The sequence below is a fragment of the Neofelis nebulosa genome, chromosome 2 (genome assembly GCF_028018385.1).
Source record: "Neofelis nebulosa isolate mNeoNeb1 chromosome 2, mNeoNeb1.pri, whole genome shotgun sequence".
Classification (NCBI taxonomy): Eukaryota; Metazoa; Chordata; class Mammalia; order Carnivora; family Felidae; genus Neofelis; species Neofelis nebulosa.
Window position 1 is genome coordinate 206,970,126 of NC_080783.1, and position 16,728 is coordinate 206,986,853.

General features: G+C 39.5%; 1 protein-coding gene across 34 annotated transcripts in view; it reads left to right on the forward strand.

Annotated features, from left to right (window-relative positions):
• The window catches only part of EIF4G3 (eukaryotic translation initiation factor 4 gamma 3), a 320,627-nt gene that overhangs the window by 128,796 nt on the left and 175,103 nt on the right, over window positions 1-16,728 (forward strand). The gene's annotated exons all lie outside the window — the stretch shown is intronic.

Genomic DNA, 16,728 nt, shown 5'->3' on the forward strand with positions numbered 1-16,728 from the left:
GGCTTTGAGAGGCTCTGATCTGAATGGAGCTGGTGTCTGGAGCAATGGAGGTAAAAGCAGCTTCCTACTTAGACGGTAGGTTAGTGGTGAAAGACAATAGGTAAGTAACTGGCACATACAATGGTAAAAGGATATATAATTTCCTTACTAATAAAGAATAAGATGGAACCAGTAAACTCCAAGGATGCTTTTTTTTTTTGAAGGGGAGAGAGAGAGAGAGAGAGAAAGAGAAAGAAAGAGAGAGTGAGTGGGGGAGGGACAGAGAAAGAGGGGGAGAGAGAGAATCCCAAGCAGTCTCCGCACTTGTCAGCGCAGAGCCCAACGCAGGGCTCAAATCCATGAACCAAACTGTGAGATGATGACTTGAGCTAACGCCGTCAGGAGTTGGACACTCAACCAACTGAGCCACCCAGGTGCCCTTAAACCCCAGCGAATTTAGTAAATGTATGAAAGATGATAATGCCAAGTAAATGTGATAACATAGTAGGACTGTGAAATATGTTAGTCACTATATAATAATAATGAAGTTAAATTCCTCTATTAAACAGTGATTCAGATTGGTCAAAAACCAAAATTTAGGCATATGCATTTAAACATGATGCAGAAAGATTGAAAACAAATCTATGGAACCATTAATAGGAAAATGCTAATGAAAGGAACACAGACTTAAGCGACCTTTACAAGTCAACATAGAATTCAAGGCCAAAAACCGTGGGAGAGAAATAATTCCTATAGTGCAAGATTCAATTTCTAGAAGATGTAACATCATGAACTCTTATTTTCTTAATTTGTTGAGAATATAAGGCAAATGTAAAATGAAATGATCAGATCCATAATTAATTAGTGTGGGAGAGTGACATCTCAGAGAAGTGGACAGACCCATAAGTATAATCATGGAGATCAGGTGTTCATAAACTATGGACTAAGGGCAAAAGCTGGCCCCTCTCCTGTTTTTGGTACGTAAAGTTTTACTAGAACCCAACCGTAGTAATTTATTTATGAGTTTTGTTTTTGTGCTACAGCTGCAGAGTTGAATAGTTGCTAGAGATTTTATGGCCTGCAAAGCCTAAAATATTTACTGGCTGGACCTTTGTAAAAAAAAAATTTGCCAAGCTCTCACATAGATGAGCACACCTAAGCTCTAAAGATCAGCTGGTAAGAATTTGGGTTTTGTGGGTCGTATAGTCTTTTGCTTATTATTCTGCTCCCACTCTTTTCCCTTTCTTCTCTCCCCTTCCCCTCTATCAGTCCCCTCATCACCCTTTTTCCTGGCTCCCCTCCTCCACCTTCTCCTTTTCCCTTTAAATATGTAGAAATCTTGTTTAGCTGTCCTTTCAAAAACACGCGCCAAGGCCATAGTTTGTCAATTTCTGATATAGCTAAATCACACAGATAGTAAAGTTGTTTTTATTTAAATCGATATAGCTTTACACATATATAAATTTTATGTATATATATATGTATGTCAGCAGAAAAATATATGGATGAGAAATTTTGGACATAGTTAATCATGAAAAAATGAGGGTATCAGTGACTTGAACATCATAAATATCAAACTTTAATAATATGTAGGTAACTTTTTAGTGATTCAATTAAAATAGAAGATTTAAAAACCAACTGATTATTTATTTTTTTAATGTTTTTAATTATTTTTGAGACAGAGACAGAGCATGAGCAGGGGTGGGGCAGAGAGAGGGGAAGACACAGAATCTGAAGCAGGCTCCAGGCTCCCAGCTGTCAGCACAGAGCCCGACGTGGGGCTCGAACTCAGAGTGTGAGATCATGACCTGAGCCAACGTCTCATGCTCAACCGACTGAGCCACCCAGGTGCCCCCCCAACTGATAATTTAAATGAAATAATTTTAAATTTTTTAAAACACCTTTTGTTAACTAAGGTCATGCTTTTTATTTTTATTTTCTCAAATACTTAAGGGGCATTTACAAAATTTGATCATGTTAGGCTAAGAGAAAAATGTTAAATTTCAATCATATTTACATCCTTTCCTGAATATGTGACAGAATTGGAGCTTAATAACAAAAGAATAACAAAATCTAAGTTATATGTTTAAGCTAAAACTCTGCACAATTATTTTAACATAATTGTTGCTTAAAACAATTTTTTTTATGTTTGTTTATTTTTGAGAGACAGACACAGTGTGAACAGGGGAGGAGCAGAGAGAAAGGGAGATACAGAATTCCAAAGCAGGCTCCAAGCTCTGCGCTGTCAGCGCAGAGCCTGATGCAGGGCTCAAACTCAGAACCCACGAGCTCATGACCTGAGCCAAAGTTGGACACTCAACTGACTGAGCCATCCAGCCCTCCCCCCCCCCCCCCATAATTATTGTTTTTTAAAAAAGTGTATCAGGGGGCTCCTGGGTGGCTCAATTGGTTGAGCATCCAACTTCACCTCAGTTCATGGTCTCATGGTTTGTGCATTCAAGCCCTGCATCACGCTCGCTGCTGTCAGTCCAGAGCCTGCTTTGGATCCTCTGTCCCCTCTCTCTTTGTCCCTCTCCCACTCACACTCTCTCTCAAAAATAAAGAAACATTAAAAAAAAATATAAAAGCCCATAAGAATTAGAATTTGTTTTAGTTGAACATAATTTTACACTTCGCATAATCTTTTCTTTTTTTATTTATTTTTATTTTTTTATTTTTATTTTTATTTTTGGGACAGAGAGAGACAGACAGAGCATGAACGGGGGAGGGGCAGAGAGAGGGAGACACAGAATCGGAAACAGGCTCCAGGCTCCGAGCCATCAGCCCAGAGCCCGACGCGGGGCTCGCACTCACGGACCATGAGATCGTGACCTGGCTGAAGTCGGACGCTTAACCGACTGCGCCACCCAGGCGCCCCGTCGCATAATCTTAACATAATGTAGGAGTAAATAACAAAATCTGTTTATTTGGAAATTTTAAAATCTCTTGAATTAAACATAAAACAAAACAGAATGCTGTCTTTTGAAATGACAAATACCACTTTGTATAAGATTTTGTGAATCTTACTCATAAGCTTGATATGTTATTCAGAGGAAAATGTATAGCCTTAAAGGCATATAGAAGATAGAAAAATTGAAAATAAATGGGTATGCCTGGGTGGCTCAGTTAAGCGTCGGACTCTTGATTTCAGACCAGGGTTCCTGGGTTCGAGCCCCATGTCTGGCTCTGTGGCTCTGTGCTGATGGTGCGGAGCCTGCTTAGGTTTCTAGCTCTCTCCTCTCTCTGCCATTTCCCCACTTGTACTTTCTGTCTTTCTCTCAAAATAAATAAATTGAAAAAAAAAAAGAAAGAAAAATTAAATGAATGAACAAATGATCTGAGTGGAAGATTGCTATATTGTACTTTGGGGGACTGTAAGTTTTCTTTAATGCATACCTATTCTTAGTGTACTTCTTGTTATGATGGTGTTGATTGTAAATACAGCTATAAATTGCCATAGTGCATTATCTGTTTTAACACAGAACTTTTGTGTAGTAACTACCTTTCCTTATAATTATTTCCAGCTTTGAATTGGCCACCTTTTATCTGCTGTCATTTAGAATATGCTTTTGAGGGGCGCCTGGGTGGCGCAGTCGGTTAAGCGTCCGACTTCAGCCAGGTCACGATCTCACGGTCTGTGAGTTCGAGCCCCGCGTCAGGCTCTGGGCTGATGGCTCAGAGCCTGGAGCCTGCTTCCGATTCTGTGTCTCCCTCTCTCTCTGTCCCTCCCCCGTTCATGCTCTGTCTCTCTCTGTCCCAAAAATAAATAAACGTTGAAAAAAAAAAAAATTTAGAATATGCTTTTGAGTTTAACAAACTTGATAATGGGTTCAGAAAAGTGTGTGTGTGCGTGTGTGTGTGTGTGTGTGTGTGTGTGTTAGAGAGAGAGAATATGTTTGCATGTCACTAAGGATTAGCGATATTGAACATCTTTGCATGTGCTTATTGGCTATTTGTATATATTCTTTGGAGAAATGTCCATTCAAGTCCTTTGCCCACTTTTTAATTGTTTTGTGTTGTTGTTGCTGTTGAGTTACAGGAGTTCTTTATATTTTCTAGATCTCACTTCCTTATCAGATATATGCAGTCCTCAATTGCCTTTTCATACTGTTGATATTGCCCTTTGCACAGAAATTTGAATTTCGATTAAGCCTAATTTATCTGTTTTTTCTCTTGTTGCCTGTGCCTTTGATGCCATAATGAAGAAGCCGTTGGCAAACCAGTTATTTTGTTAAACTAAATGTAGACTATTGAATTTCGTAGTCACTTTAAAATTTTTACGTATATAGAGATTTTGTCCTTTGGGAAAACAGTAGCAGGTTTAGAGAAAAAGGTCTTGGGTTACCAAGAGGAAAGGTAGGTTTAGAAGGAATGATAGATACACTTACTAGTGTATGAGTAACAGGTGCCAATAACAACTTTATCGGAGTGAGAACAATCACTAAAAATCCAGCTGCTTATGTTCAAAAAGACATAGAAGAATTCCAAGGCCTGTTAATAGAGTTCATCGAGTATATTAAGGTTCATGTTGGGAGTTAGGGAAGTTGGATACCGAAGTGATGACTCAGAAGCCAGCTGGCTTATTTACATAAGCATTTGGCAACTTTTAAGAAGGGAGGGAAGTGGCAGAAAAACTGGCAGCTAGCCAGTAGGCCAAGAAAATAAGTATCAGGAACCTAGATTATCTCTGCTTTTGAGAGTGATTATCTTTTAGCTTTTATAACAGTGAAGTTAGGAAGATAGAAAACCAAAAGAGGAAAAAAAAAAAAAACCCCACTGTTGAAATGCATACTAGAAAAGGGGAATATAAAACTTTGTACAATTTGCAGAAAAGGTGAAAGTTTTTTAAAGCCGGTTATATATAAAAGGCATCCTTCTTTGAATCTTAGTTTGACTTACTCCAAAAGCCGTAAGAAATGCAGATTTCTTGAAGAGTGGCTGTTCCTAGAGGGTCTTTGAAAAAGACTATCTTACACTAGAAGCTGTTGCAACAACAGGCTCTAAAAGTAGATCTAATGCTGTAGGAATCAGAATAAAAAATTCTCCAAAATTTCAGTTTGTTTTTTTTTCTTTAATGTTTATTTTTGAGTGAGAGAGCAAGAGAGACTGCATGCCTGCGTGTGTGATTGAGGGTGGGGTGAGAGATAGGATCTGAAGCTGGCTCGGTGCTGACAGCAGAGAGCCTGATGCAAGGCTCAAACTCTCCAACCACTACATCATGACTTGAGCTGAAATCCAGAGTCAGACGCTTAACTGACTGAGCCACCCAGGTGCCCCCCAAATTTCAGTTCCTTAGCAGATATGGACTGTGGTGGGAAAGCCTGACTGTGGAAACATTTAGAAATAATTTTCACTAAAAGCTGTCCTTCCTAATATAGTTTGAATTATAACAGTATGAACTCGTATTTATTGTGTACTCCTCTTATCAGATTATTTGAAGATAATATCTTGGTGATAGATTACTCTATAGGCTAGAGTTTTCAGAGCATTTCTTAATTCACTTTATTTATTTTATCATTACACGAACACTATAAGATGGATGTGATCACTCCTGTTTTATGTGCTGGAAGAGTGGAGTGGGGAAAAATGAAATGGTTTGCTTCAGGTACCTTAGCTCTGTTGTCCCATTGGTAAGGGACCAGGTCAGTGTCCTCAGGTCCCAACTCTTGGCCTTCTTCCTTGTTTTCTCCTAATTCCCTTTAGTATTTTATTTTAGGTTTAGTTTAACAAACTGAGCTTTCATAAATACTTCGGGAATACAGCCACCACTTACAACTTTATTTTTATCAAATAGTAAAAACAGTTACCCAAACAACTTAAATTTGCTGCAAACGTGGGGCTTTAAAAAATTCAGCCACACAATATTTAAGCTTCTGATTCTTAAATGTAGAGCTGTACATCTAGATTTGGAATTCAAGAAGTTAGTGGAGGAGGAGGTAGTCCTGAGAAGCAGCAGGACCTAGAGTCAAGATTCTGTCCAGTGTGACGAATGAAGAGAATCAGGACTCTGGCTAGAAATGTTTCAGATGAAAAAGTAGGAGAAATTATCAGAAACTAAATGAAGATGGGAGGAATGGAGGGAGAAAAGTAGTAGAGATGTAGAAAGTACAGGAAGTGTAACGAATAGCTGACCCAGATGTTACAAGCACAGAGACAGCAGTACACAGATTGTAGAGTGCCTTTGCTGCCTGGGAACTCAGTGATATCTCCTGGATAGACCAGTGCTTTTAGCCCAGTAACCTGGGGGAGCTGGTACTGAGTTGTCATGCTGTATAGGGAAAAGCTGAACTTGGAACAGTACAGCTACTGTTGTGGGAAAGCGGGTAGCCTGTCAGATCTAGGTAGATTGTGAAAGCCATTCTGTCATGAGTCCATCATTGTCTAGTGGAAGGTGACAAACCGTAGCATTTAAATGTTGATCTAAGTGTAAAGAATACAGCAATAGTGTTAAATTCAGACAGTGTTTTCTGTTGCACATAATGTCACACTGCTCAGAAATGAGAAGAGTTATCAGTGGTTCTCATCCTGGCTGCCATTAGAACCTTCTGATGCCTGGGTCCCATTCTTCAGAGATTTGCATTTAATTGCTTGGGATGGGGCCCAGGGAATTGCAGTGTGAGACCAAAGCTGTGGAACAGGAAATACCCCTGCCTAAATGAGACTTCTTAGGTCTTCTTTGCTGGAAGCAGCTTTCAGTGAAAGGAACACTTTTAGATGATAGAAACATAATGAATTGGGCTGTTTCTTAATTTAAGGATGGTGGCTTTTTTTTTTTTTTTTTTTTTTTTTAGGATGGTGGCTTTGAGAAACCATTTCTATTTAGTGTCTACAGTTAATAACTTCATACTGGTAATACACTTTGCATCACAGTCTGTATTCAAATAGTTTTTACAGTATTGATAACGTATTCTGATTTATTTTGATGATAGGGCAAAATTCTGTTCTGACAGGTGTTGTATAATTGACTCTTGTAATACAAGCAGAGTAAGAGCACATTGGTTGCAGGTGCTTTTGGCTTCAGTACAACCAAGTCTTCCTGGATTCGAAGCTGCAGTACAGTTGCTTTCAAATTTTAAATGACAAGACTCATTGTCTTGTATAACTAGTACAGTCGTCTGAACCATAAGTAAGTCCTTAAATCTTTGGTGGATGAAAATAGCCCTAAATGAAATTTTCCAGAGGTGTCACTTTGCGGCTGTTTGTGTGGTGCTTTAATTGGCTAAACAGACCAGCTTTTTCCTGACTGGTACTGTTAACTTTTTTGTACAATTCAGCAAAAGTTGTTTTTTTTTTATAGGTACAAAACTAAGTAAAAAAGAGTCTGATATTCCGTTGTTGTATCTTTAGAGAGCTTGCTCTGAGGAAGGTTTATTTTGAGGAAGTGTCTGGGAATTTTTTCTTAATATTCCAGCTGTACTGTTGTCATGAATTAAATAATTAAGATTGGATTCCTAAACTGGAAAAGTCCTTGATCAGGATACCATGACAGGGATTTAGGGTTTTAAAAACCAGTTCAGTAACATATTGAATATAGTATTCATTTCCTTTTCTGAGCAAGTGATTTCATTTTCTGGCCTGAATATTAAACATAATCAAACAAATTATTACTTTTATAAATGATTATTAATAATAAATTATTTAATATTATTAAACATGATATTAAACAAATAAGCTTTTATATAGAGTCATGGTGGTTAGGTACAAAGATATACTGTCTGTGAGTAACTGATTTTATATGTTAAGGTATTTAAAGAAATGTAATATGAGAAGTTAAGGTTCATTATTTTTTGCGCTGATTATTTCAGTTTACAGAATATGATGTGAAATCAGTTTGTCAAAATCGTCTCTTGCTAGAGTTCTGTTTATTATGGTAAATACTTCTAGTATTTGGTTAATAGGAATACTGGCAAGAAAGTGTAGCCGTTAGATGGGTGTTGAATAATACAGAGTACACTTCAATGTGTGTAGGGTAATGCTCATTGAAGATCTATTTTTGAGGTAAGAAAGAGTGATTGGATCGTGTGAATGCAGAATGAGACACGTATTATGACCTAATGAACAGTTGAACTGCCTAAAACATTCATTTAAAAATGTCCAAAAGCCGCAATTAAGGAAGTGCAGCGTTTGTGGGAGATAGCATTTAAAATAGATTCCTTTAAATTTTCTAACAATCATGTGTCTGATGTTGAGAAGAGATTCCATTCAGAGGTGATTACTCTCTGCTGGAGCATTTCTGAAGAGTCCTCGAGGAGAGCCCACCAGTTGAACAGTGATCGAGTCCTAGCAAGATTTTCTCTATCAGTGGAACTTAAAAAAAGAGATTGATCCTGGACTCTTCCCATATTTTTTTCTGAGGCAAGGAGCTCCACCCCCACATCCGCACTATAAACCACAGGAGCGAATTCTCAGTTTGCTGAGTGACCTGAGCTGAAGTTGGACACTCAAGTGAAGTTTTTTGTTTTAGTGTGTGTGCTGCCGAAGCGAGCACAAATGAAGTTTCTTTTTAAAAACACAGACCTGGTTATGAATCCCAGTTCTACCTCTTATTAATTATGATAACTTGTGGGGTGCCTAGGTGGTTCAGTCAGTTAAGCGTCTGACTCTTGGTTTCAGGTCAGGTCATGATCTCACGGTTTGTGGGACTGAGCCCTGTGTCGTCAGGCTCTGTGCTGACAGTGTAGAGCCTGCTTGAGATTCTGTCTCCTCTCTCTCTCTGCCCCTGTGAATCCCTCCCCAGTAAATAGATAAACTTAAAAAAAATTATAAGAACTTGGATGTTAAACCTCCCTCCAAATGGAACTTCTTGGTTTTCCCAGGACTATACAAATTATGTTTATATTATATGTAGTCTGTTAAGTGTGCCACACACAGAATTGTCTAAAACAAACAATGTATATAACTTTAATTTAAAAAGACTTCAGGGGCGGGGTGCTTGAGTGGCTCAGTTGGTTAAGCTTCGACCTGGTTGACCTTGGCTCAGGTCGTATTCTCATGGTTCATGAGTTTGAGCCCCTTATCAGGCTCTGTGCAGACAGTTCAGAGCCTGGGGCCTGCTTCAGATTCTGTGTTGTCCTCTCTCCCTGCATCCCCCCACTCATTTTCTGTCTGTCGGTTTCTCAAAATAAATACACATTTAAAAAAAAATTTTTTTTTTTAATTTTTTTTAATGTTTATTTATTTTTGAGACAGAGAGAGACAGAGCATGAATGGGGGAGGGGCAGAGAGAGAGGGAGACACAGAATCGGAAGCAGGCTCCAGGCTCTGAGCCATCAGCCCAGAGCCTGACGCAGGGCTCGAACTCACAAACCGTGAGATCGTGACCTGAGCTGAAGTCGGACGCTCAACCGACTGAGCCACCCGGGCGCCCCCAAAAAAAATTTTTTTGAAAAGACTTTAGGGGCTCCTGGGTGGCTCAGTAGGTTGAGTGTTGAACTCTTGTTTTCAGCTCAGGTCATGATCTCGTGGTTTGTGGGTTCAAGCCCCATGCTGGGCTCGGGGCTGGCCGTGTGGAGCCTGCTTGGGGTTCTTTCTCTCTCTCTCTCTCTCTCTCTCTCTCTCTCTCTCTCTCTGCCCCTCCCCCGCTCGTGCTCTCTCTCAAAATAAATAAAAATTTTAAAAATAATTTAAAAAAACACTTTATTCCTATGAAGAATTGCTAACCATTTTCTGAGCTTTCAGTGAGTCGTAATTACTCATACAGATCATGATAACAAATATAATAATGAAAATGTTTGAAATACTGTAATATCAAAAAGTGACACAGAGACACAAAGTGAGCATAAGCACTGTTAGACTTGCTTGATGCAGCACTGCCACAGACCTTCTGTTTTCAAAAAAAAAGCAGTATTTGCCAAGTTCAGTAATGTGAAGGGCAATAAAACAAAGTGTGCCTGCCCCACAACACAGGCTGGTGTGAGAGTTCAGTTGAATGATGAACGTAGAGCCCCTGAAATACCCCAGTAAGTGTACATTGGCATCTCCTATGCTACGATGGTTTTGGAGTAGTTAACGTTTTTTAAATTTGTTTTTATTTACCCACTCTTGCGGGTTTTTTTTTTAACGTTTTTATTTAAATTCCAGTTAGTTAACATATAGTGTTTTATTAGTTTCAGGTGTACAATAGAGGGATTTAATACTTCCATATATCACCTGGTATATATGACATCGTGTGCTGTCCTTCATCCCCATCACCTGTTTCTCCCATCCCCCCCCCCCCCTTGCCTCTGGGAACCATCTGGGACTTTTTCTAAACCCTTTAGTATCATCTCATAACTGTTCATCAGTGCTGAAAATCAGACCTTGCTACATAGGCACTTATATCATTAAATATTGTTGTCTTATATTGTAAAAGAGTTTATTAGTTTGACTATTTTTTATTTGACTATATTATTTATTTCCCCAGCAGAATTGTTTAAAAAAACAAACAAACAAACACAACTTACACCTCAGGCAAAGCTGATATTTAAAGTGGTTTAGAAATCCCAGGGTAACTCCTCAGAACGCCATGGTGATGACCTTGATATTACCTACAAACATAGTGAGGTTCATTTGTGAACTTTTCCAGAAATCATTTAGCAGTGTTAACTGTCAGGCAAACATTACAGTACAGGAAAAGGAAAAATTCTGTCCTAGTAGCACATCTGTTATTTGCTTTGAGAAGCAATCCTCCTTGCATTATGATGTGTTTGGGAAAAAGTCCAAGTGCACAGTTCTGGTTTATGCGTGCTCTGTTTTATTTTGTGAAGTGTATTATGGCCTCTCACTGGTTCTTTACGGTCTTCTCTTTCTGCTGTTCGTTCAGTGGTCTGTAGAATCCTTAGCAAAAGAAATTAAAAGTGGTATCTGATCTATTGTTGTTCAGTCTTTTATTAGAATTAACCCTTTTATAGGGTTCGAGATGAAAAAATTTGAAAATCATACCTGAAATGATGACATGGCATTTCTGTAAAGTTTATTTGTTTTCTCCCTTATTGTAAATCAGTATCATAAAACATTTATTGTAACAGATGAAATGTTTTCCTAACTACATCAACATCAAGGCAAGAATTGTTTTGCCTCAAGACAGGAATGGGAGAAGTGGGGTGGGGGTGCCTGGGTGGCTCAGTCAGTTAAGCATCCCACTCTTGATTTTGGCTCAGGTCATGATCTCACAGTTTGTGGGTTTGTGCTCCTCATTGGATTCTGCCCTGACAGTGTGGTGCCTGCTTGGGATTCTCTCTCTCCCTCTCTCTCTCTGCCCCTCCTCCGCTCATGAGCTTTCTCTCTCTCTCTCTCTCTCTCTCTCAAAAAAACTTAAAAAAAAAGTGGTATAGAGGAGAGACGATACACTATTTGTTAGTATTTGGGAAGATTAGTTGTATATATACTGTTTTCGCTGAAGGTTCATTCAGATTTATCCCAAGTCATCTATTAGAGCCATCCTTTGGATTTAGACAGACTTTGATTTATAACATATGTATTTTTTTAATGCTTATTTATTTTTTTTTAAATTTTTTTTTTTCAACATTTTTTATTTATTTTTGGGACAGAGAGAGACAGAGCATGAACGGGGGAGGGGCAGAGAGAGAGGGAGACACAGAATCGGAAACAGGCTCCAGGCTCCGAGCCATCGGCCCAGAGCCTGACGCGGGGCTCGAACTCACGGACCGCGAGATCGTGACCTGGCTGAAGTCGGACGCTTAACCGACTGCGCCACCCAGGCGCCCCAATGCTTATTTATTTTTGAGAGAGTGTAAGCAGGGGAAGATCTTTGCCTGACTCTATTATCTTCCTGGATTTTTATGAGAATGAAAAATTGGAGGAAATTAAATTTTTTACAGGACAATGCCGGTGCCCAGTGTTATGGCTATAAGACAATGTTAGAGGTGACTTAAGATACAGGAGTCCATATAGCTATATTGTGGTAAATAGGATCTATGTGGTTTGAGTTCTCTTTGAAACTTTTTTTTTTTTTTTTTTAACATTTATTTTGAGAGAGGGAGAGAGAAAGAGAGACAGAGTATGAGTGAGGTAGGAGCAGAGAGAGAGGGAGACACAGGAATTGAAGCAGGCTCCAGGCTCTGAGCGCTCCATATAGAGCCCGACACGGGGCTTGAACTCATATACAGGGAGATCATGACCTGAGCTGTTGTGGGACACTTAACCAACTGAGCCACTCAAGAGCCCCTCTTGAAAGCTTTTTTAATGTTTATTATGTGTTTTGAGAGAGGGAGGGAGAGGGAGGGGGAGGGGGAGAAGGAGGGAGGGAGGGAGGGAGAGAGAGAGAGAGAGAGAGAGAGAGAGAGAATGAATCCCAAGAAGGCTTCATGCTGTTAGCGTGGATCCCATCTGGGGGCTCAAACTCAGAAACCATGAGATCATGACCTGAGCCAAACTCAAGAGTTGAACACTTAATCAACTGAGCCACCCAGGTCCCTTCTTCTTTAAACATTTTTCTTTTTTTTTAAGTTTATTTATTTTGAGAGAGTGTGGGTGAGCAGGGGAGGGGTGGAAAGAGGGAGAGGGAGAGGGAGAATCCCAGGCAGGCTCTGGGTGGTCGGTGTGCAAAGCCCAATGTGGGGCTCACTCTTATAACTCTTGTAACTGTGAGATCATGACCAGAGGCAAAATCAAGAGTTGGACGTTTCACCGACTGAGCCACCCAGGTGCTCCTAAACCTTTTTAAAAGCTGTTTTATTGACTATATGGCCTTCTACTTACCAGAGTTTACTATTAAGATGATGTGGTTGAGTAAATAGCAAAATTTTCTTAGTAGGCCATTCTTCCCACCAATATATGGATGCCAGATATTTGCATAGTTCATACGGTGTGCTAGGCACAAATGGTTGTTTTTGGAAAAGGTCATCTTACAAAGTTAAAGCAAGATATTTTCCTTACAGACTTCCAATTCTGTATTTAAGCCACTTAATTCTGAGATGATTAAATATGCCAAGGTTTATGTGACTTAAATATTCCAAAATTTACATGACTATTCTTTAAGGTCCAGAATAGGCCTAGAATCAGGAAACTTGCTGTCTACTATTTATTTGCTTATCTGCTTATACTTTTATTCCATAGCAGAGTGCCTGTAGAGTCATTGCTAGTGAACCTGCTGGGAATGTCCTGTTATCAGGTTTCTTCCTTACCACCCTTTCCTTGAATTCTCACCCTCCCTCTGTCTCCTTACTCTCTGAAATTTAGGTAACTTACTTTCCTAGGAATCCTTCAAGTGGATCTTACTTGTTTTCTTACATTCTTCATATTTTGGGAGGCAGGCTTAATGAGCACTGTTCTGACCCGTCACTACTCTCTCTGGGTCCTTGCCCTTGACATGTGCAGTAAATGCATATACTGCTCTCTTATTGATATCACCCCTAATTGTGCTAGGCAGATTTCCCCATTTGAGGATTTTAGCATTTGGTTCAGAATTTACTTGTCCACTTTGCTTTCTGCCATCTACCTTGAAGACTTCTAGAATTCATTTTTGGCCTTTACAACCATTGCTGTGGACTCTTGGATTCAGCCTCCCTTTTTTCACTTCCTCAGAGCAACCATATGTGGATACATATAGAACAACCCATATTTTTTCAAAAAGTCTGGACCTGCATTGTCCAATATGATAGCCACTAGAGCCACCTGGGGCTTTTGAGCACAGGAAACAGCTAGTGCAAATTGAGAAGTGCTAGAAATTATAAAATAAACCAAATGTCTCAGTTTTTATAATGCGTACAAGTTGAAATTATGGGTATATTTGGTTAAATAACATATTACTAAGATTAATTTTGCCAGTTTATTTGTACTTTTTCTAATGTGGCTACCAGAAAATTTTAAATTACTCATATGGCTTGTATTTCTGTTGAAGAGGACCAGTCTAGATCTGGTCTGTGCCTAGAATTTTTCTGGTTCTAAGTTTTTGAAAATCTTAAATTTCTCTGAGCATAGCCTTCATCTTCTGCCTTTCCCTGTTCAGTTTTATTTGCCACCTACAACCCTTAAATTCTGTAATCCCTTTTGATTCTCAGTGTGACAAGCCCCTTCCAGCTTTTACATTCCTTTTGTTTAGTCTTGATCCTATCATTAATCATTAATCCCTAGGTCCCTTTCTTTTCTTAGTTTCTTTTTTTTTGCCAATCCCCATCCCTGAGTCAACCCAACTTATCAGGTGTTTTCCTCTATTCTGGCCCCCAGGATGTAGGGTTCTGCTGTAGAAATTCAAATACCTGTGTTGATGGAATTTATAAAAAATTTATATTAGTACAGCTGGACTAACCTAGACTAAGGTGTCATGTAGCCAATCTGTAATCCTTTACTCATCCGTAACTGACTTGCCGTTCTATCCGGCACTGTGCATTTATCTGCACTTTGCCGCCAGCATCCGGAATAGTACGTATGTGCCGTATAGCTCCAGACGTTATGCGTTGTGGAAGCCCAGCCTCACCATTTCTAATCCTTCTGCTTACTTTTGTTTAAGTCCCTACTGTTTGAAAAATTATTATGAAATACATAATCTTATAAGAGTTAATATAACATGTTCACTTTGAAAGTACAATAAGAAAATAACTGACCACCACTTACCTGAAGAAGTCAACTACCAGTGTGCTTGAAGCTCTCATGTACTTCTCCTTTCTCCCTACAGGTAACCATTATTCTGAATTTTATTTTAATTGATATTTGTTTCACCACTTGTGTTTGTTTCCTTATACTTCATGGGTGTCCGCAGAATGAAGTTCACATTCTGATTTAGCCATTTATTTATGTGACCTTGGTCAAGTTACTTTATTTCCTCTGAACCTCTTTTCCTTTTTCCTCTTCTTCTTTTTTAAAAAAAATTTTAATGTTTATTCATTTTTGAGAGATGGAAAGAGACAGAGCCTGAGTGGGGGAGGGGCAGAGAGCGAGGGAGACACAGAAACCCAAGCAGGCTCCAGGCTCTGAGCTGTCAGCACAGAGCCCGATGTGGGCCTTGAACTGTCAAACTGGAAGATCATGACCTGAGCTGAAGTCTGACACTTAACCAGCTGAGACCCACAGGTGCCCTCGCCCCCCCCCCCCCCTTTTTTTGGTCAACTCTACCCTCAGTATGGGGTTGGAACTCACAACCCTACTATAGTCACCTGCTGAGCCATGCAGGTACCCGTTTTCTTATTTTTACAATCATTTACTTCATAGAGGTTGTGTATAATTAGGTAGATATGTGCCTGGTAGTAAATAGACTCTCAGTAAAGGGAGCAGAGGTCCCACCTTTTCAGAAGCTCTATCTTTTTAGTTCCTCCTTCAAGTATGTTTATTTCAAGTTGTTTTCTGTCATTTGGTCTTGTATTATCCTAGGTGGTCTCATTCCCTCTGTTTGCAAGGACTGTTTTTTGGTTTTATTCTGCTGATTCCTAGATCCCTCTCTGTAGATGACTTTGCTCTGTATGTGTCTAATTGCTCTCTATGCATTTGTACCTGAGGGTTTCTTCAACAGTTAAAACTCAACATAATACAATTGAATTTCATCATTTTTTCATCGAAAGAGGGAGGGAACAGCTAATGAAAAGAAAGACATTAAGTGAAAATAACCTTGGTGTGTTTGAGGGAAATAAATATGGACAGTGTGCCTCGAGAGTAAGGGGATATGAGGTGAGGTCCAAGGGGTCGCCTGGGACCCAGTCATTTTTGGCTTTATAAGCATCCTTAGCTACCTATCCTCAAATCTTAGAATGTCAACTTCCTTACCTCTTATATCTAGTTGCTGAAAGTCATGCTATTTCAGTATACTAATTATCTCCCAAATCTGCCTCCTTTGTCTTGATTCCTTGTGCTAGGCCAGATTCTTAAGCATCGTGTACGTAGGTAGACTCTTGCAGTAGTTTTGTATCTCTGACGCAGATCTCTTCTCCAGGACTCGTTACTGTTGCAATAGTTCTCTTTATTTAACAGATCCAATGATACTGCTCCTGGGGTTCCTTTCAAGGTAAAATCCTTACTTATCTTGACACATCTTTTCAGTCTGGCCCAATCTAATTCTGTGGCTTCCTGCCTCACCTGCTGCTATGCTCTGGCATTACTGACCGGTTTCAGGGTTCAGCAGATAAGCCCTGCTTTCCCAAGCCTTTATGCTTGTGTTCTACTCATTGTTTTGCCTCCGCATGGTACCCCTTTTCCTCCTGTGGCTGATTGCCCTCACCCATTCATCCGCTGTGGAACTGTTACCTGTGAAGGCTCTCTGGAATCTTCTCCAGGGAAGGAATTACCGTTTTTGCTTTGCTTCTTGACCTGGTATTCACACGCCTTATAACGTTTTCTATATTCTCTTACAGTTGAGTTAGGTAACTTATAAACTCCTTGAGGATAGGAACCATGTCTTCTTTACCTTTATTTCTGGGATTCCAGTTGATGCTGAATCAAAAATTGTCAAATTGCTACATTTTAAATAATGTATGCTTTGAGGGTTTATTTATTTCATTCCAATTTGAGTGTTTAATGGTTTCCATTGATGGTACTACTAATTAGAATCGGCAGAGGAAAGAAAATCTGAAGTAGTTTTGCCCTTGAGGCCTTGTTATTTTTAAGAAGAGTCAAGAACTTAAAACACTTCATTTAAGGATGCTTCCAAAAGAAAACCTAAGGTATGTGTTGGCAAGTTCAACATAAGCACAAGCTATATGGATTGTGCAGTGTTTGTTGCCTTCTCCCCCCCCCCCCCCCCCCCCCCCCCCCGGTCTCCTGGAGAGACATGTTTTTCTCCAAAATAGACCTGACCTAATTGATTTGAAGCTTGCTAGCCTA